At 38.0% G+C, this 22,708-nt stretch overlaps 1 protein-coding gene across 6 annotated transcripts in view; it reads left to right on the top strand.

Annotated features, from left to right (window-relative positions):
* Nucleotides 1-22,708, top strand: part of NEK3 (NIMA related kinase 3) — a 62,995-nt gene that overhangs the window by 4,531 nt on the left and 35,756 nt on the right. For 4 of the 6 annotated variants that reach the window (XM_063714921.1, XM_063714918.1, XM_063714922.1 and 1 more), the window contains exons 3-7: nucleotides 2,623-2,763; nucleotides 8,809-8,881; nucleotides 13,671-13,811; nucleotides 19,795-19,885; nucleotides 20,946-21,058. The gene's annotated coding sequence lies outside the window, so the exon portion shown is untranslated. Of the gene's footprint in view, nucleotides 1-2,622; nucleotides 2,764-8,808; nucleotides 8,882-13,670; nucleotides 13,812-17,826; nucleotides 17,942-19,794; nucleotides 19,886-20,945; nucleotides 21,059-22,708 lie in introns of all 6 variants that reach the window. The other 2 variants (XM_063714920.1, XM_063714919.1) reach the window with 2 other exon arrangements.

Raw genomic sequence — 22,708 nt, 5'->3', positions numbered from 1 at the left:
TAGCTGGGACCACAGGCGCATGCCGCCACGCCAGGCTAATTTTTTGTATTTTTAGTAGAGACGGGGTTTCACCGTGTTAGCCAAGATGGTCTCGATCTTTTGAACTTGTGATCCACCTGCTTTGGCCTCCCAAAGTGCTGGGATTACAGGCGTGAGCCACTGTACTCGGCCGTTTGAAACTAATTTTTGAAACTCCAGTAAGCTTTTTCTTTTGGCAAAAATATTTTTAATACAAGTACTTGGGAGATGTTGAATTAATGAAGAGTAAATATCAGCTTGTAAACACAGGGACTCTAATAATTACTTGAGAAATGCTGTTATTGTATTATATTTAAATAACAAGAGGATATCTGCACACAATCCAGTGAAAGGAAAAGAGAAGTGATCTCATTGAAAATTCCACACTCTTACATATTTATCGGTGTTATTAACTGACACTTAACTGCCTCTTTAAGCTGTTAATTAACAATATCATTTACATTTTGATTTGAAGGTAGCGTCATGTCTGTAAAGGACTCGTTTATTTGAAATTTTCCATTTTAAAGATTTTTTTTCTGGAATAAAGTTTTAGCATGTTGATTACAACTGCTGTATATAACTTCCTTTGACCAATAACTATCCGTGCTTTCAGCTTTCTTGGCTTCTTCAGAGCATTATAATTACTTGTGCTTGTTAAAAGGGTGTTATATTTAATTCTAAGTGCAATCAGTGATATCTTGGCATTGTGTTGTAGGTTAAGTGGCAGTTTTTTTTTTTTTTTTAGTGATACATAATGATGTATTTCAGTGATGTCATTAATTCAAGTAGTAAGGTGTGTGGCTTAGGATACCCATCACTGACTTCCCTTATCAGAACAAACAGATAATATAGGCTTCTGTTTCCCAGAATGGTTTAACATTTTAATGGAACTTCTTGGTTTCTACGTGGTATCAAAAATAACTCTGGAAAGTATAATTGGGTAGTAGAGTAAGCTAATTCAGACAATCAGTACCCATAATAGGTACTTCCTCCTCCTCTTCCTTTAGAAAGAAAACAGTTATATAAGTATATGGAAGTAAATAACACACACAAACATATATAAATACTTATCAAGAATGGCATTTTTAAGGCTACCAGACCTGTCTATGACCCCTCATGCCCTTTATTATAATTTAATTGACTATTGCAGAAATGGTAAGGTGAGTTCAATGCTTTGGAAAGAGTCAGTAAAGGTCACATAAACAATTTCTTTCCAATTAGGCATGAGTGAGACAAATATACATACGCAGGAGCATCGTACCCTTAGATTGCTTTATAAGCTGTCTCACATTCTTGGTCCACTTTTCCACTTAAACCAAAATTGAAAATATTGCAGGATGGGTGTGATATATATACAATATATGTCTTAGAACCTTTTATCAGTGGTCCTGTGTTTAAAAAAGAGGTTTTGGTCCTACATCAAAAGACTGGTGAATGAGGTGCATCTTTTTTGAGTTTTTAAAAGGTGTCTTTTAATGATTTTTGCCTCCCCTCCCTGCTTTTCAAGGACTTCCAGGATGCATGGGATTAGATGAGTCATGATCTTTGCTTCATGAGGCACTGTCTTCATAGCTTCATGCATAGCCTGCTTTTCTTTGTATTATATATTAAATCCCCAATGATATGGTTACACTACCTCCCAAACTTAGTGGCATAAAACATTCACTCATTATGCTCACAGATTCTGTGGGTTAGCAATTTGGCTGGAACACAGTGGAGAAGGCCAGTCTGTGCTCTCTGATGTCTGGGGCCTCAGATGGAAGACTTAGAAATCTGAGGCTGGAATCATCTGCAGTTTGCTCACTCATAGGTCTGGCAGTTGATGCTGGCTGTCAGCTGAGACCTTAGCTGAGGGTGTTAGCAGAAACACCTACATGTGGTTTTCTTTGTGGCCTGGGCTTTCTCACCACATGGTGGCTGGAGGATTTTGATAAATAGATAAGCCCATGTAACCCACACACTTAACCAAGACACTGTGTTTCCCATTTTCACCTTCCCAGTCAGTAACCTTCTGTCCTGAGGCAATTGCTGTTTTGTTTTTTCACCTCAGATTAGTTTTGCCTGTTCTGGCACTTGACAGCAATGGAATCATACAGAATATATTCTGTGTCCAACTTCTTTCACTTGATCGAATGTCTGTGAGAGTCAGTCATGTTGGCATGAGCTGAGTACTCTTCCATTGTTTGGATATCTCACAATTTGTTTTTTCATTCTAACAACAGGCCTTAGGTTGGTTCCAGTTTGGGGCTATTATGCGTAAAGCTTCTGTGAACAGGTTAAGCTGCCTCAATATTTGCTTGCAACATGTATTGTTTTTGAAATGCGATAGCATCTAGTTGAACATTCCACTAATTTATAATGTTTGATGCTGATCCCTCATCCCTCCATGTTAATATATTGTCCTGAGTTAACATTTCAAAGTTTATATAAAACTGATACCTAATAGTTGAGAATTCTTGCTTTTGTCAGAAATTGAATTGAATGATACTTTTTTGAACAATAGAAAGTTTTCCCCAAAAAATCATTTTACTTTTCACTAAACTACTGGCATAATAAGCAATCTCTCTTTTTTCTTTCTCATTTGGTTTTCATTTTCTTTTTCAGAAATGAGCCCCTGAGTCCTCAGTTGGTAGCAGCTACATCTGCTGCTCTGTTTTGACAAGCAGGCAAGCCAGAACTGCTCAGGCAGCTCCGTAGCATGAGGAAGAGTCAGGGGCACAGAGACATGGAGAGAGACCTAATTAGGTAAGTGAATCAAACCATTAGGTTAGTAATGTTTATATCTCAAAATAGGCCATTTTCATGTGGCTAGTAAGTAATATACATAATATAGACCACGTAAGTGGAATTTACATATAGAATATACCATATAAGTGGAATTTTAGCAATTCAAGTTTTTAAAAAACATATGTCTTAAGTAAGATATAGTTTTAAGAGACCAATTGAATAGTTACTTTCCTTTTAGGAAGTTACAGTTTCTTGTCCATGAAACAAGAAATGATAAATTCAGTAATGTTATTAAAAATAACAGAATAAGATAGTCTTTTCTGAGAAAAGTAATTTTTTTTTCAGTTAAATAGCTTGCTGGTTTTATGCACAGTGTAGCAATCTTCAGGTCTGTTTCCTTCTCTTTTTCCTCCTATTCTTATGTTTAAGCTGATATCTTTCCACTTACTCTCTTCATCTCTCATTATTTGTGCTACGTTAGACTCCTTGCGGCCTACATTGTAGTAAGTGGTAACACCGCTTCATTTTGGAGAGTGATCTAAATCTGTTGTTCCCAGTGAGCATGTGTACCAGATGTATTTCAGGAAGTTAAAAGAAATGGTCATGTGTGATGGCTCACGCCCGTAATCCCAGCACTTTGTGAGGCTTAGGTGAGAGGATCACTTGAGGCCAGGAATTTGAGACCAGTCTGGGCAGCAAAACAAGACCCCATTTTTACAAACCATAAAAAAATTAGCTGGGCATGGTGGCGTGTGCCGGCAGTTCTAGCTACTTTGAGGGCTGAGGCTGGAGGATGGCTTAAGTCCAGAGTTTGAGGTGGCATTGAGTTATGATGGCACCACTGCACTCCAGCCTGAGCGACAGAGACCCTATCTCTGAAGGAAATTGTATTTTTAAAAAAAGAAAAAGATAAGGCCGGGCGCAGTGGCTCACGCTTGTAATCCCAGCACTTTGGCAGGCCAAGGCGGGTGGATCACGAGGTCAGGAGATTGAGACCATCCTAACATGGTGAAACCCCTTCTCTACTAAAAATACAAAAAAATTAGCCAGGCGTGGTGGCAGGTGCCTGTAGTCTCAGCTACTCGGGAGGCTGAGGCAGGAGAATGGCATGAACCCAGGAGGCGCAGCTTGCAGTGAGCTGAGATTGCGCCACTGCACTCTAGCCTGGGTGACAGAGCGAGACTCCACCTCAAAAAAAAAAAAGGAAAACACAGCTATCTGGACTGTCAGTTCAGTGACTCATTTTGTTTGTGTTTGAACAAATACAAGGCAATAAATAAATATGTCTGCCTCTTGGTTTTAATTTAGTTATTGAATGTAGATGATAAGTATACAGATACTGATTGTACTTTCATTTTTTTCGGAATAATTTTTCTTTTATGTTTTTGAAACGGAGTCTCGCTCTGTTGCCCAGGCTGGAGTGCAGTGTCATGATCTCGGCTCACTGCAAGCTCCGCCTCCTGGGTTCACGCCATTCTCCTGCCTCAGCCTCCCCAGTAGCTGGGACTACAGACGCCCACCACCACACCCGGCTAATTTTTTTGTATTTTTAGTAGGGACAGGGTTTCACTGTGTTAGCCAGGATGGTCTCTTATCTCCTGACCTTGCAATCCGCCTGTCTCGGCCTCCAAAAGTGCTGCGATTACAGGCGTGAGCCACCGCGCCCAGCCCTTTTTGAAATAATTTTTCATGTGACCCTTTTATGTTTGAAGTGAAGATTTCTGAAGAACATCTTTAAAAGATGGGCAAGACTCTGTCTCAAAAAGAAAAAAAGATGGAAGTAAACATAAATCGTAATGTTCTGTGTTTTGTGAATGTTAATAGATGATTTTTTTATTTAAACATAACTTTGTATGCTGTATAATTAGTGCATAGCAATGAAATAAGAATTAAGTGATATCACTCTCCTGTTTAAGAAAGTTTATTACTGTTCTGTAGCTAAGGTTTTTTTTTTTTGTTCTTTTTTTTTTCGAGACAACGTTTTGCTCTTGTTGCCCAGGCTGGAGTGCAGTGGCACGATGTCGGCTCACTGCAACTTCCACCTCCTGTGTTCAAGCGATTCTCTGGCCTCAGCCTCTTGAGTAGCTGGGATTACAGGTGCCTGCCATAATGCCCGGCTAATTTTGTACTTTTAGTAGAGACGGGGTTTCTCCATTTTGGCCAGGCTGATCTCGAACTCCCTACCTCAGGTGATCCACCCGCCTTGGCCTCCCACAGTGCTGGGATTACAGGCGTGAGCCACTGTGCCCGGGTGTAGCTAAGATTTCTAATGCACTTTACCTTTTTATTATTTCAGTTTCAGTAACAAAATATGAGATATGAAAATTGCCAAATGTGCTACAGCTAGAGTTAATATAAGACCAGAGCATCAGATTCAATTTGACCAAGGCTATGACAATTATCCTGGCTAGGAGAAGACCGCTGATCTTAGAAACAGATATCAGGCTTTGTAGTCTGCTGGGTTTTGTTTGTGTAGTTTGGTTTTACCTTGACTGTAGATTTACCTTATTGCATGTGTGTATTATTGCTGTTGGATATGTGAGCATTATGAATGCATTTACATCTGTGTTCTTACTCTCTGTATACCACTTCCTAGAGAGGGAACCATGTGCTGGATTTAGCCAGTCCTGCATTTTTCTATACCTTAAATCAAAATGGGCCATGCTTCACATCTACCCATGATGAATAGGGGTCCTTTGATTAAGAATAAATAGAGCTGACTGAATTCTGAACAAGTGAGTATTTTGTGAGAAACATTATTTTTCATTTTAAATATAAATGCCGGCCGGGCGCAGTGGCTCATGCCTGTAATCCCAGCACTTTGGGAGGCCAAGGTGGGCGGATCACGAGGTCAGGAGATTGAGACCATCCTGGCTAACATGGTGAAACCCTGTCTCTACTAAAAATACAAAAAAAAATTAGCCGGGTGTGGTGGCGGGCGCCTGTAGTACCAGATACTAGGGAGGCTGAGGCAAGAGAATGGCATGAACCCATGAGGTGGAGGTTGCAGTGAGCCGAGATTGCCCCATTGCACTCCAGCCTGGGCGACAGAGTGCGACTCCATCTCAAAATAATAATAATAAATAAATAAATAAATAAATAAATAAATAAAAATGCCTAATACTGTGTATTCATTTACCCTTTATATCTCTATACATGCTTATCTTTTGTTATACGTTAGAGACATGACCCACCATCAACAAAAAGAAAGAAAGGCGTAGGCCGGGCGCGTTGGCTCACACCTGTAATCCCAGCAATTTGAAGGGCCGAGGCAGGCGGATCACGAGGTCAGGAGTTTGAGACCAGCGTGGCTAACATGGTGAAACCCCATCTCTACTAAAAATATAAAAATTAGCTGGATGTGGTTACGGGCGCCTGCAATCCCAGCTACTCAGGAGACTGAGGCAAGAGAATTGCTTGAATCTGGGAGGTGGAGGTTGCAGTGAGCCAAGATCGTGCCATTGCACCCTATACCTTAAAATGGTAGATTATTTGTGGCCATTTGAAGTTCTTAAAGATGCTGAGCCATGTCTTACATAGTTATTTTAGAATCTAAAGTTGTTCTGTATTTGCATAAAGTTTCTATTGTTTCTCTCCTTTAAATCCTGAAAGTGGTAGTTGGGAAGGAGGAGCCAGATATTTGGCATGGCCTGACAAAAATTAACTTGTCTTTTTTTTTTTTTTTTTTTTTGACATGGAGTCTCACTCTGTCGCCCAGGCTGGACTGCAGTGGTGCCATCTCAGCTCACTGCAACCTCTGCCTCCTGGGTTCTAGTGATTCCCCTGAGAGCCACCCCAGTAGCTGGGATTATAGGGGTGCACCACTACGCCCAGCTAATTTTTGTATTTTTAGTAGAGACGGGGTTTCATCATGTTGGCCGAGCTGGTAACTCCTGAGCTCAAGTGATCCACCCACCTCGGCCTCCTAAAGTGTTGGGATTACAGGCGTGAGCCACCGCACCCGGCCTAACCTGTCTTTATAGCAGGATATGCTCACAATTGGAGTGTTTTCAATACATTGTGTATTCCGTGGATTTGTTTTTTTTGTTGTTGTTTGTTTGTTTGTTTTTGAGATGGAGTCTCGCTCTGTCGCCCAGGCTGGAGTGCAGTGGTGGGATCTCGGCTCACTGCAAGCTCCACCTCCCAGGTTCACGCCATTCTCCTGCCTCAGCCTCCTGAGTAGCTGGGACTACAGGTGCCCGCCACCACGCCCGGCTAATTTTTTGTATTTTTAGTAGAGATGGGGTTTCACTGTGTTAGCCAGGATGGTCTCGATCTCCTGACCTCGTGATCTGCCTGCCTCAGCCTCCCAAAGTGCTGGGATTACAGGCGTGAGCCACCACACCCGGCCTCTGTGGATTTGTTTTAAGTAAAATCAGGCACTTGAGTTAACTCCTGGGTGTTAAATTACTGATTTATACAGGAAAGTTGGAAAAGGTGGTTAGCAGTTAACACACGAAGTTCAAGAGTTTATGGTGACTTTGGAATATTATTTGAATTACTAATTTAAAGTGATTTCTTATCTGTTACATATTATTGAATAAAGTAGAAAGTGTTCTTGGAGTTTTACTTAAGAATATTTAACTGAGTCAGTTAATACTTGAGAAAATTTAACTGAATCATTCAGCTTGCATATAATACTGTGCAACTACATTGGGATGGCATGTTTGATTTTTAATATTAGATATGATATTTAATATTTTAAAAATTAGGTGGCAAAGGAGAAGCTAAACAAGTAGGAAAGGGGTTCCTGTGCCTTCAGTGTGTTAAAAATCCAGCTAAAGGGGAGTAAGGGGAAGCAATGGTGAGATGCCAAGTTGTTCACCCTGCTATGACTCGGGCAGGGTCTGGGGTATCAACCCCAGACAACCCAGGCCTGGTCTTATTGCTTCTTTTGGAAATTGACAGTTCACACTGGCCTGCCTCAGAATGTTGGCATTGCCATTGACTAATTCTGTGACTGGGCACCTTTTATAGCCTCCATCAGCCTGTTTCCCCAGCTATAAAATGCTGAAAGTGAAATCTAGCTTAAATGGCTTTCTTGAGGAATAGAAAAGCAACACGTATAAACTCTCTGGTACATAGTAGGTGCTCAGCAAATGTCCATTCCCTTTCTTTGTTGTGCATTCCTCTTTTGAAGTTCAGTGCTTTACCAAGGCATTTCCTCTCTGCCGTGACTTGCTTTAATCCACCATCCTGTTCACCGGACGTTCGGTTGAGGGAGAAGAATGCAAGGCACTGAGGAAAGTTCTGGAGCAGAAAAGCCTTTGTTTACAAATAACTTAGGAACCTGCTAGAGGAAAACTTGTATGACTTGAGATCACATTATTTAACGTTCATATGGTATTTGCATTTTTTCCAGTTCTATTTAGTAGAGAAAAGTAACTTAGTCCATAAAAAAAGAATTTGAAATTATTATTAAAATTAACCCTCCAGTTTATAAACTGGATTTTAATCTGCCAGTAAGTTTATTCAAGTAAATATGTAAATTGATGCATAAAGCACTTGATTATCAAGTTTGCAAGAAAATGTTACTTATTAACTCTGGTATTAATTTCAATAGTTAATTAAAAATCGTCATGTAAAGAAAGTTATTTTACAGAATGCTTTATGAAAGGGAATGTTGTGATTTACCTATGCATTCCTTTGTAATTATAATTTGTAATTAATCATTGCAGTGTTTTCTGCCCTTAAAAACAAATGTTGACTTTAACAGCTTCTTTTTAGTGTAGTTTTATAGTTTTTCACAACATAGAGTTTTTAAAACTTAATATAAAAGGGAACAAATAAAAATTAATGCTAATTGAGCTAATCTTTTCAATTAGATATTTTGGAAATTAAGTTGCTGTAACTGATTTGTTGTATTATGAAGCAAAACTTCAAGTGCACATTTCTGTTTTTAGTCTATCAGTCCTAAAAATGTGGCAATTTAGCTAAGATGTTTGATGTACGTCAGTGGAATTATTTTGAATTTTTACATAGAATATTTCACAAATTTTTTTCTCATAATTTTTGTTGACAGTTTAAAATATATTCATTAAAATTTTTTTTTTTTTGTCTTAGGAAAAATATATTCATGGGGAAGAGACGTAATAGTTTTGACGTTACGGCAGTTACTAAAGAAGCACCTGAACAGGTTTGTTAAGAATAACTATTTCTCAGGTGGAGAAATATTCCATCTTTTCAAGATGTCCTGAAGGTTTTGATGGTGTAATAGTTGGATATTTTAATATTCCCTCCTGTCATTGGCCTGGATCTGAATGATGAATGTGGCGGTTGTTAGAAGGAAAACTCAGGACTATAACGTCCCCCCAAATTGGGAAGGCATCGAGTGACCAAAGAATAATTTGGGCAAGTCCAGCTTGATGAATAGATGAGTTTACTAGGACTTACCTACTGGACATTTCTGGGCAGCTCTAGAGTCACCCTGCCTCTTATCTCTAAGCTGCTTTTAAGCTTATATGCTGGCTGTTTGCCTACTGTGTATGCACGATGAGACTGTTTTCCTTGATATGTTTTGAGGTATGCCCTGGGATGTTTGGGTTCTCAGGGACACCTGCTCCTCAGCTAGGCACTGTGGCCTTGGCTCCCTGCCCAGCCTTCATGGTTCAAGCAACACAAATATATCCTTAAGTAATCTGGTGGGGGACATACCACACTACAGTTGTTGACATTGCTAGTTGTGGTTCAGTTTCCCCCTTGAAATGTTGCATTCTGTGAGATAATGGGAGGTAAGTACTACCGATTACATGAATCCAGAGGTCCAGATTAGCCACTAATTTGGGTTAGAACATTATTAATCACCTACCATTTGCAGTGTATCTCTATGCTATTACATAAAGACATACTGGTTCCTGTCCCTAGGCAGCTTGCTGTCTAGAAGAGGAGATAGCATTTATAAAATAACTTATTTAAGTGATTTAGTGATTGTTCAGGAGATGGGAAGAACATTCAAGGAATATATTTAAGAGACTTGTAGTGTTTTTTTCTTAACACATGGTTGGTCTTTGTTCTCTATTCTTCCCCTTTTCTTTGGGTAAGAAATTTACCATTTTAAGTCTAAAGGAGAAATGAGTGTCCTCTTGCTTGGCATTAAATTTGGCTTACTAGTAAAATAAATGAAGAAACTCAATACAGATGGTCTCCAGAGTGTAAGTGATGAGCATTTCTAGCGAATAGAAGTTAGTTTTTTGGATTTTGATAGAAATAATGTTGTATATGCACTTAGGAGGCTGAGATGACAGGATGGCTTGGGATTAGGAGTTCAAGACCAGCCTGGGCAACATAGTGAGATCCTTTATCTAAAAAAATAGAAAAAAATTATCTAGGTATAGTGGTGCATGCCTATAGTCCTAGCAGCCTGGGAGGTTGAGGTGGGAGGATCACTGGAGCCCAGAATTCGATGCTGCAATGAGCTACAATTGTGCCATAACACTCCAGCCTAAGCAACAGAGACCCCCTCTCAAAGGGGAAAAAAAAAAATGTAAGTGATAGATAAGTTCCTAGGCCAGCCTTCAATGGCTCATTTAATCTTTCTACCAGTTACTTATGTAAACTTCTGATTTTCCCCCTATTTAATAAACTATATTAGAGGCTAGATCTCATTCATGTCTGTATACCCCGTAGCATCTACTCATGTGGCTTACAGATCATAGGAACTAGTTATCTTAAATCTTAAATTCTTTTTTTGAAGAAACTGTAGTATAAAATATACATCTATAAAGGAAAGTAGTGAATTCAATTAACGTTTGTTCGTTAGAACTGAAGGTGAAGCTAAAAGAACAACCCTCTGTATTACAAAAACTGCATTCTGCTGTGTATGATAAAAAGAAAATGCAAAATGCATAGGGACAATGAATCACCTCTCCCCTGCTCAAATGGTATCCATTAAGTGTGCATCAGAAAGGAATTTTTTGTCGGGGCAGCTGCTGTTGTCCAGCCAAAAGAGACACTTAGATTCTGGAAGAAGCCAGCTTACTTTTTAAAATAAAAAAATCTTATTTCTAAAACTGAAATTAGTTGGCAAGGAGGCATTTACATTTTATGTATTTTATAAAACAGTATCAAATGATTATATTCTAGTGAGGAAAGTAGCATACAAATTTATGTAATAATTTAATGAAGTTACCGTTTGAATCTGCTGTACTTGCATGAGTCTAAAGAATGTTTTTTGTTTCCAGTTAAGTACAAGAATAACAAAATGTGGAAACTTAAATTTAGCAGTTGTTCATTGTTGTTATCTTACATCCCAAACAATGCTGGAAATATAGTTGGCATTCAGTAATTTTTTTATTGACCAATTGAATGAGTTATTCTGTTCCATGATTCCCACATCTTGTTCCCCACTAAGTTCTTACCACTGCTACAAAGGATACTGTCATAGGCTCTACTGGTTATCCTAGAGTCGACAGGCAGTATAGCTCAACAGAAAGAGTGTTGGTGTTGTGTAGAACTGGATTCAAATTCCGATTCTGCTGCACTAACCTTTCCCCACCTATAAAATGGGGGTTAGTACATACTCTTCAGGATTAAATGAGGTCATCTGAGAAAAGTGTGAGGCACAGTGCCTGGAACGTAGTACACATTTAATAAATGTTTGCAACTATTAGCAAATATAAAATATGATGATCCTAATGATGATGGAAAAGACATAGGTTGGTCAGTGTCCGCCAAATAAAAGATAACTGAGATAGTTGTTATTTTATTGGTGTGATTGCTCTGTAAATGTGGCTAGTTAAGCCTAACAACTGTGATAGTTACCCAGTATCAGATGATCTAGGTGAAAATACTTAATATCTGCCAGTCAGTGTGTGATTAGACACATTTCTGCACATAAAGGCTCACAGAAACCGATTCAGAAAAAGCAAATAGATAAAATAAGGCTTACCCAGGTAGAAGAGTAAATGAGCTATTTGTTGACATGCTTTAGGGGGCTTGACAAAAGTGTGTAAACAGGTAGGGTGGAGGATAAATCATATGCAATGTACACCTCTAGCCCAGAAAGATAAAAAATGTTTGAAACAATAATTAAGGACCAAAAATTAGGGAAAAAAGTAGCCAAGGGATAGATCGTGATATTCATTTTCTTTTTACAACTTTATTAAGGTATAATTTGTGTGCAAGGAACTGCACACATTTAGAATATATAACTCGACTAGTTTTGACAGATAGATACACCCATGAAACTGCCACTTACAAATCTGAACATTTTCATGTCCTTTTGCAACACACACACACACACACACACACAATGCAGGCAGCCTTTTATCTGCTTTCTGTTAAAATAGATTAAGTTGCATCTCTCAGAATTGTACATAAATGAAATCACACAGTATGTACTCTTTTGCATCTGGCTTCTTTCACTCAGCTAATGATTTGAGATTCATCCATGTTGTTCCATGTACTAGTAATGCATTTTTATTACTGAATAGTATACAGTTGTATGGCTGTATTACTTTTTTTTTTTTTTTTTTGAGACGGAGTCTCGCTCTGTAGCTCAGGCTGGAGTGCAGTGGCGCGATCTCGGCTCACTGCAAGCTCCACCTCCTGGGTCCTGGTTGAAGCATTTTTCCTACCTCAGCCTCCCGAATAGCTGGGCTTACAGGCATACACCACCATGCCCATCTAATTTTTGTATTTTTAGTAAAGACGGGGTTTCACCATGTTGGCCAGGCTGTTCTTGAACTCCTGACCTCGTGATCCGCCTGCTTTGGCCTCCCAAAGTGCTGGGATTACAGCTGCGAGCCACCACGCCTGGCTGATGTATTACATTTTTGTACCTATTCACCTGTTAGTGGACATTTGGATTGTTTCCCAAATTACAACCCACATTTGGCTATTACAAAGAAAGCTGCCATGAACTTTCGTGTACAAGTCTTTGTGTGGACATGTATTATCTCTTGGGTAAATATCCAGGAATGAAATAGCTATGATGAATAATAGATGTATTTTTAACTTTTTAAGAAGCCATCAAGCTGTTTTCCAAGATGTTTGTACCATTTTACGTTCCCAGCAGCAGTAACTGGTGGGAATATGGCTCATTCTCAAAAGATGATCTGAAATTTCAAAAGTAAAAAAGTTATTGAAACATGTAATATGATGGTGGTAATTAGCCAACTCATAGGGTTGGTTGTGAGGATTAAATGTACTAATGCATAAAAAACATTTAAGCACAGAGGAAGTACTCAGTGTTCATTAGCAGTTTTATTGTTAATCTGTTGATCTAACTTCTTTGGTTGTTAACAGTAGTACATTAGTGAGTAATTTTGATAGAGTAAAAATAAACAGCCTATATTTTAAAAATCAAAGTCACATATTGTAAAAAAAATTCGTATTCATAAAAATACCTTTAAACAAAATACAAATTTAATTTTTTTTTCCAGTAGAAGGGGCAGTGATTACCTTGTTGTAAAACCAAAGTTAAGCTTGCCATTATTGTAGTTATAGTCTTTATTTATTTATTTTTATTTATTTTTTTTTGAGATGGAGTCTCGCTCTTTCACCCAGGCTGGAGTGCAGTGGCCTAATCTTCATTCACTGCAACCTCCGCCTCCCGGGTTCAAGCAATTCTCCTGCCTCAGCCTCCCAAGTAGCTATGATTACAGGCATGCACCACCATACCCAGCTAATTTTTTGTATTTTTAGTAGAGATGGGGTTTCACCATGTTGGTCAGGCTGGTATTGAACTCCTGACCTTAGGTGATCTCCCCTCCTTGGCCTCCCAAAGTGCTGGGATTACAGGCGTGAGTCTAGTTATAGTCTTTAACATAATTTTTGTTGCAGTTAAATCTCAGTGATATAACTTTGTATTATATACTGTAATTATGAGTGTCAAGGTATGAAAAATACACAATTCAGAATTGGTTATAACATTTTTTAAAAAGATATTTACACTGACTTGTTCTTATTTAAAATGCCTTATACAGACACATCACCTTCACTTTGGGATGTGGAATGTGCTAAGTAGTTAGCCACAGAAAGTGAACACCCCTTCAGAATGGGTTTGAAGAGCTGATCCAGTGGACGAAAGAGGGGAAACTGGGAGTTCCCAATTAACAATGAAGCAGGTAAGTGTTAATTTCAGGGGTTTATAAAATTCATTGATTGAGATTATTTCTGCCAGATATTCACTTTTAGAGTGTAGATACTTAGATGAATTTCAAAACACTGTGTAGATATCTTCACGGTGTCCTAAAGACAGTAAGTTGCAGCAGAATGCATGCAATATAATAGAATTTTATAAAATTCAAAAACCAAATTTTGAATATACTTTCTTAGCTCTAAAGGTGATAAAACTATAAAGAAAATGATTGACATTTCAGGAAGGCAGGGTAATTGAGTAGGGACACCCAGGGGCTTTGACAGTACTATCATTCTGTTCCTCAAGTTGGACGGCAGGTTCACAGGTGGTCATTTCATCATGCTTTTATGTTATTATATGTTGTATATATTATATTATGCTATATGTTAGCTATATTATAATTATACATTGTATTTTGTTTGTAACAGTGTTTCATAATATTTTAAGGAATTAATGGAAATGGGCACATAACGAAGATATGCAGTGCCTAGCCATCAGTAGAGTCCCAGCATTATCAGATTCCAAGATAATTCCTATACAAAAACAAGCAAACAAAGGGCATGTTGTCTAGAATGCAAAGACCATCCATATTCTAATAAACTGAGACAGTCAAATAGGGAATCCTTTTAAGGATGGCATTTTTTATATGCTTGGAAGTGTTTTGAAGCAGAAATTGGTTTTGAATAAATCTACTTCTCCTTACTAATAGGAACGTATAAGCTTGCTTTTAATGTCACTATTATCCCTGCCAAGAAATTAAAAATCCTGGAGGTAGTATTGCTTATGAACTCACTTACTTATTAATGACAGGTGCATTTACCCTCTTAAGGGAAGACCATGGGTATTTTAAAAGATAAGAAATTTGCTGAGAATTCCTTAAATTTTTCTAATTTTCACTAGCCAGTGAGGACATTGTCCCTTTTTTGCAGGTAGCTTTGAAAGATGATGATACCTCCACAGTTGAGACCATGTTGTTAAAACATCCTTCATTTAACCATTTACACATTTGGTTCTAAAGTTCTTGGTTCTAAAGAATGTATTATCTTAAGATTCTTGTCTTATTACTATTCTTAAAATTGCTGTAAAACTTGCTGAGGTAATCAGCTTTAAATTCTGTAAATACAGATAACAAAACCCTCTTAATCCTAAAGGTGCTTTTAAAGTTCATGCATTTATACATGTATGCAAATTGGCTATTAAACTGGGAAGATTTTATTCTAAGTAACCAAATCTTAAGGAGCTAAAGCAAACCTGTTTTATAAAATATGTTAATTCCAGGACTAAGCAATTTCTGAAAACAGACTGATTTACTGTGCTGCTTAATATTTCCTCAAACTAGAATACAAGCGACGGTGGCAGAGGGAGGAAGTAACTCATACTAGGAGGAACAAACAGCTGCTGGAATATGCTTGTGGTTTAGAGCTTCTTTTAAAAATCCTGTCAGCTGCAAAGGAAAGGAAGGACTAATATTTTCCACGATGTCGGTAACATCTTTATGAAGATGCTACTTTTGAATGTGGTACAGAAAGTTGGAAAACACTTAGGCATAGTATCTGGCATAGTGCCCCTTAGGGAGCACTTCACATACAGACGGTCTGGGGCTTAGGAAGGTTTGACTCAGAATTTTTTGACTTTATGATGGTTCCATAGACGACGCACATTCAGTAGAAACCGAACTTTGAGTCCCCATACACCTATCCTGTTTTTCACGTTCGCAACATTGTTCCCATAAATTACATGAGCTATTCAACCCTTTATAATAAAACAGGATTTGTGTTAGATGATTTTGCCCAAATGTAGGTTAATGTAAGTGTTCTGAGTATGTTTCTAAGCTCTGATGCTCAGTAGGTTAGGTGTATTAAAGACATTTTGACTTACGATATTTTCCCCTCCCAATAAACCCATTGTAAGTGAAGAAGCACCTGTAGAGGTCTGCCTTTACCAATTTCAGCTGTGACAAATTTAATGTTCCTGTATTGCTTTTAAATCGGAGAGCAGCAGCAGGTCTGAAACAAATACTGCAGTTAGCTTTGTGTTCTTCACTATTTATTGAACAGTTCAGAGGGCAAGGAAGCAAAGAGAAGTGCTCTGAGTGTGTCTTTGCTTGCCAGCTCCTGAATTGTTAACAGTTCTATAGTGGCCTTCCTGTATTTTTCTCTCGTTTTTTCTGTTCTCTTCTCTCTCTTTTTGACTCTGTCTCAAAAAAAAATCAAGTAAAAATATCCCTTGGGAATATGTAATGTTCGTATATGGAAACCCTCATGCCTTTCTTGCTACTTGTAGGGTAAACTCCAAAATCCTTAGCTTAGCATTCAGATTCCTCCATCAAACTGGGTTCCTAGGCCAGCTATTTCAGAGTTAATGTTACTCTTTTTTTTGGGATAGTGTCTTGCTCTGTCACCCAGTCTGGAGTGCAGTAGCACAATCATGGCTCACTGCAACTACCACCTCCCAGGGCCCAAGCGGTCCTCTCACCTCACCCTCCCGAGTTGCTGGGACCACAGGCCTGCACCATGCCTGGCTAATTGGTTTATGTATTTTTTTGTAGGTTTTTGCCATGTTGCCCAGTCTGGTCTCCAACTCCTGGGCTCAAGGGATCCACCCCTTCTTGGCCTCCCAAAGTTCTGGGATTACAGGTGTGAGCCATTGCATCCAGCTGATGTAAATTCTTTGGTTCCACCCCACCACCATGTCCGATTAATTTTTGTATTTTTAGTAGAGACAGAGTTTCACCATGTTGGCCAGGCTAGTCTCGAACTCCTGACCTCAGGTGATCCACCTGCCTCGGCCTCCCAAAATGCTGGGATTATAGGCGTGAGCCACTGCGCCCAGCCCAGAAAACATTAGTTTTTAAGAGGCAACAGAATGGTAAGCTGAAAGTCCTGGTTATTATTGTCAGGGGCCACAGAGAGATCGAGTCAGATAGGAATCAGTTGGATTTGATAAGGGGTTACTAGTGGCTTTGAGAAGATTAAGACTAGAGAGGCAAATATTTTTATATTTTGTGGCAAAGGAGATGCAGTCAAAGTAGAGATTGGGGAAAAGGTTGAAAAAAGTCTGCAAGGAGAAAAATCATCCATTGACTGCTTACTGCATGCCAGGTAGAGATCTAAGTAAGCCCCAAACCATGGAGTGATCTTCACTTTCTCTTATCCCACATGTTCACCCATTAGCAAGTCTTGCTGGTTCTAATATATTCCAGCTCATTGTATTTCTCTTCATCACCTCTGTGGCTAACAGCCTTTTCTAGCCTAGATTTAATGTAGTCGTTTCCTAAGAAGTCTGTGTTTCCAGTGCTGATTTGTTATAATGTATTCACCGTACAGCATCCAGAATGACATTTTTAAAAAGTAAATTGCACCATGTCTGTCTCCTACTAACAATGAACTTTCCATGGCTTTCCATCACACCTAAGGTCCAAATTCCTTGTAACAGCCTGCAAGGTACAAAGTGAGGTCCTTGAAGTAGCATCTTACAGCTTCTTTGCTCTCTTAGTTTGAGCCATACTTTCTGTTGATTGACTGTAACCCCATGTGAGTTGAGGGGCATCTGTATTCATTGCTTTGTGAGAATTAAACTAGGTTAAAGCTAAGTCAGTGACACATGCGGTTACTGAAATAATTTTACCATTTAAGAAAACTACCAGATCCCTAGAGTTTGTAGGCAGTTGGCAGAAAATAAAAGTGTTCCTGTACTTGCCCTTGATCTCCCTAATTGTGTAATCTCTTACCTCATTATTTTTCCAGCTACCACACCTATATGTTGTGACTGCACAGGGTAAAAAAGTCTTAATCTCTCTAATGTTAACTCTTGATCAGTTGCTATAGCCATCTATGAGATTGTATCTGGGCTTTGAACAGAATGTTTAATTGCATTTTATTAGAGTTGTGTGCTATTGATAGAGGATAAGAGAGGGCCAGGTAAGCTTGATGGTGTATGTATTGATTGTCTTAAGCTCCCTGAGCTCTAGATTTAACTTTTAGTCTTTTTTTATTGAACAGCTTCACATTTTCTAGGAATCTCAAATTCTACATGGAGTTTGAATCTTCTCCAAATTAGAAGGAGGAAATCTGTAATGGTCAATGTACATCAGTTAAACTCTTCAGAATATGTAAGGTGATAATAATGACCATTTATTGAGCTCTATAGGCCAGGAACTTTACGGTACAGAGATATATATATACTATGTTAGATTATGTTAGATATGTTAGATACTATGTGAGATTATGTTAGACATGTTAGATACTACGTGAGATTATGTTAGACATGTTAGATACTACGTGAGATTATGTTAGACATGTTAGATACTACGTGAGATTATGTTAGACATGTTAGATACTACGTGAGATTGTGTTAGACATGTTAGATACTACGTTAGATTGTGTTAGACATGTTAGATACTACGTTAGATTGTGTTAGACATGTTAGATACTACGTTAGATTGTGTTAGACATGTTAGATACTACGTTAGATTGTGTTAGACATGTTAGATACTACGTTAGATTGTGTTAGACATGTTAGATACTACGTTAGATTGTGTTAGACATGTTAGATACTACGTTAGATTGTGTTAGACATGTTAGATACTACGTTAGATGTTAGACATGTTAGATACTACGTTAGATCCTGTTAGACATGTTAGATACTACGTTAGATCCTGTTAGACATGTTAGATACTACGTTAGATCCTGTTAGACATGTTAGATACTACGTTAGATCCTGTTAGACATGTTAGATACTACGTTAGATCCTGTTAGACATGTTAGATACTACGTTAGATCCTGTTAGACATGTTAGATACTACGTTAGATCCTGTTAGACATGTTAGATACTACGTTAGATCGTGTTAGACATGTTAGATACTACGTTAGATCGTGTTAGACATGTTAGATACTACGTTAGATCGTGTTAGATATGTTAGATACTACGTTAGATCGTGTTAGATATGTTAGATACTACGTTAGATCGTGTTAGATATGTTAGATACTACGTTAGATCGTGTTAGATATGTTAGATACTACGTTAGATCGTGTTAGATATGTTAGATACTACGTTAGATCGTGTTAGATATGTTAGATACTACGTTAGATCGTGTTAGATATGTTAGATACTACGTTAGATCGTGTTAGATATGTTAGATACTACGTTAGATCGTGTTAGATATGTTAGATACTACGTTAGATCGTGTTAGATATGTTAGATACTACGTTAGATCGTGTTAGATATGTTAGATACTACGTTAGATCGTGTTAGATATGTTAGATACTACGTTAGATCGTGTTAGATATGTTAGATACTACGTTAGATCGTGTTAGATATGTTAGATACTACGTTAGATCCTGTTAGATATGTTAGATACTACGTTAGATCCTGTTAGATGTGTTAGATACTACGTTAGATCCTGTTAGATGTGTTAGATACTACGTTAGATCCTGTTAGATGTGTTAGATACTACGTTAGATTCTGTTAGATGTGTTAGATACTACGTTAGATTCTGTTAGATGTGTTAGGTACTACGTTAGATTCTGTTAGATGTGTTAGGTACTACGTTAGATTCTGTTAGATGTGTTAGGTACTACGTTAGATTCTGTTAGATGTGTTAGGTACTACGTTAGATTCTGTTAGATGTGTTAGGTACTACGTTAGATTCTGTTAGATGTGTTAGGTACTACGTTAGATTCTGTTAGATGTGTTAGATACTACGTTAGATTCTGTTAGATGTGTTAGATACTATGTTAGATTCTGTTAGATATGTTAGATACTATGTTAGATTAGATTGTCTACTTTTGGGAGGAGGGACAGGAGAAGGGGAGATTTTCTTATGAGGAAAAACTCCAAGATTACATCCCTGTTATCTTTCCTCCAAATAGTTTCTGATAATAAGTTATTTGATTAAAAATTATGTTTTAATTAGAATTTGATGGCTTTTTACAAACTTTTACTGACACTCAACATGTTTGTTTTTGTAGGAGCTGACTAAGGCTTTGGAACAGAAACCAGATGATGCACAATATTATTGTCAAAGAGCTTATTGTCACATTCTTCTTGGGAGTTACTGTGGTAATTTTTCTTCCGAAGTATATTGTCCCTTTTTAATAAGTTACTTATACATTTTACCCATGACAAATTAGTCAAATAAAATAAAGGTTGTCTTTGAGGATTTTTAAATTGGTCTTTCATACAAGGTAAAGTATCTCAAGTGTGACAGACATGTTGAGCAACACCTATTTAAAATTTATGGATGTCTCATTTTCCTTCAGTGGGTGGAGAATGTATATAGATTTCATTCATAGTTATTGGGTAGGCTGATAGAGAATAGTATCATATTTACTATTGACAGAGTATTAAAATGAAATGCTCTTCTTTGTATTTTTTATAAAAATGAATGTGGCCAGGCATGGTGGCTCATGCCTGTAATCCCAGCACTTTGGGAGACCAAAGCTAGAGGATCACATGAGCCCAAGAGTTCGAGTTCAGCCTGGACAACTTAGCAAGACCCTATCTATATTAAAAAATAATGTATTTCTGTATTGTGTAACTTTAAAAAGTTATTCTGATGAAGAATCTGGATAGGGAAAAACTGAATATCTTTTTTTTTTTTAGACGGAGTTTCGCTCTTGTTGCCTAGGCTGGAGTGTAGTGGCTTGATCTCAGCTCACTGCAGCCTTCACCTCCCACGTTCAAGAGATTCTCTTGCCTCAGCCTCCCAGGTAGCTGGGACCACAGGCACATGCCACCATGCCTGGCTAATTTTGTATTTTTAGCAGAGACGGGGTTTCACCATGTTGGCCAGGCTGGTCTCAAACTCCTGACCACAGGTGATCCACCCTCTTCAGCCTCTCAAAATGCTGGGATTACAGGCGTGAGCCACTGCACCCGGCCAAATTACATAGATTATGCTAATGAGAAAAGGAGATGAATTTTGTGACACAGCTTTATTCATTGACTGAAGAGCTTTAAGAATGAAGCTAAATGTTAAGCCAAAAGGAAGGTATAAGAGTATTACTTATTTGAATTCTGTCTTGGATTAGCTTTTCCTAATTTAAAACCATTTGGTGTTTCTACCAGCTCGAAAACTTAGAAATCTAAAACTGATTCATATTCTTTTTGTATTTACTAGGATCTGTAAATAACTGACGAAAAACCCATCTGTTTCTACGTAGTTGCTGTTGCCGACACAAAGAAGTCTTGCGAACTCAATCCAAATAATTCCACTGCTATGCTGAGAAAAGGGTATTCAATAGCTACTCTTTTTGTTGAGCTTGGACTGTAAATAGTAGATGTTTAATTTGTTGAATGAATTCATTGTAAGTTTTATAAGTAGTAAAATTCTATATTTATACATTTCATAGCAGAGATATGATTCAATTTTAAATACAAAGTTATAGTTCTATTATTTTGTTAGCCATAGTATGTGATAGGAGATCTCTACTTAACATATTTTAAAATAGTGATGATTGAAATAACTGCAAGGTATAGATGAAACTGAAGGATTTCACATTCCTTTTTTGTTTATCATTTGGAATTTACTGTATTTAACTGACTAGAGAACATCCTATTCTTCAACCAAGCTGAATAGGCCGCATTTAATGCTATGAAAGCTCTATATCTGTGTGCTTTATATCCCATCTTGTTTCTAAGTGTAACTTTATTCTTTAAGTAAGAAACTTCTTTAATTCCTTTGTATAATTATATTTTGGAATAAGCAAGTATGTACAATTAAAGTGAAATTCCTTCTGAAGCAAGTTCTAAAATTGAATTTTACTGGAAATTGTACTAGATGTTAACAGTATTTTTAGAAAGTCTCTTGGCTTACTAACATATACTTAAAATAAATTTTTTCTTTCAACAATAGAAAATACTAAGATGTTTTTATTTAGAACTGCCTAAATGCCTTTCTTTTTTTTCTTTTTTTGGCGGCTGGCGGCACGGAGCCTTGCTCTGTCACCCATCCTTGAGTGCAATGGCACCATCTTAGTTCACTGCAGCCTTGAATTCCAGGGCTCAAGCCATCCTTCTGCCTCTGCCTCCTGAGTAGGTGGGACTACAGGCATGTGCCACCATACTGAGCTAATTTGTTAAACACTTTTTTTGTAGAGATGAAGTCTTGCTACATTGCCCAGACTGGTCTCTGAACTCCCGGCCTCAAGTGATCCTACTGCCTTGGCCTCCCAAAGTACTGGCATAACAGACATGAGCCACTGCACCTGACTCCTAAGTTCTTTTCTTGAATAATATCTTTCTTTTCTTTTTTTTTATTTTTTTGAGGTGGAGTCTCACCCTGTTGCCCAGGCTGGAGTGCAATGGCGTGATCTCGGCTCACTGCACCTTCCACCTCCCGGGTTCAAGTGATTCTCCTGCCTCAGCCTCCTGAGTAGCTAGGATTACAGGCGTGCGCTACCACGCCTGGCTAATTTTTTGTATCTTTAGTAGAGATGGGGTTTCACCATGTTGGCCATGCTTGTCTCGAACTCTTGACCTCGTGATCCACCCGCCTTGGCCTCCCAAAGTGTTGGGATTACAGGCGTGAGCCACCGCGCCTGGCCAAGTAATATCTTAATATCATGCCATTGACATTTATCCTCTAATTATTTCAGAGGTGGCCTTCAGAAGAAGGCCTCTTTGGTAAAATTGCTATTGAGGATATTTCACTGAAAAACAAATTTATCTTTAAATCCACGAAAAATTTAAACTTTTAGGCTTCTATTTTTATCAGACAGGGTAAAAAATTTATAACTCAGAATATTACCTTTTCCCCTCTTTGTGTGATGGATTGCTTGGTTTTAGTTACTGATTATTTAAAGTAATAAGTTATTCAAATCTAGGATTTTGATACAATAGTTCTTCTCTAGAATATAGTGTGTGTGTGAGAGTATATTTAAA

Source organism: Pongo abelii, chromosome 14 (assembly GCF_028885655.2).
Source record: "Pongo abelii isolate AG06213 chromosome 14, NHGRI_mPonAbe1-v2.0_pri, whole genome shotgun sequence".
Taxonomy (NCBI): domain Eukaryota; kingdom Metazoa; phylum Chordata; class Mammalia; order Primates; family Hominidae; genus Pongo; species Pongo abelii.
Note: the sequence above shows the minus strand (reverse complement) of the source record. Positions and strands in the feature narration are given on the sequence as shown.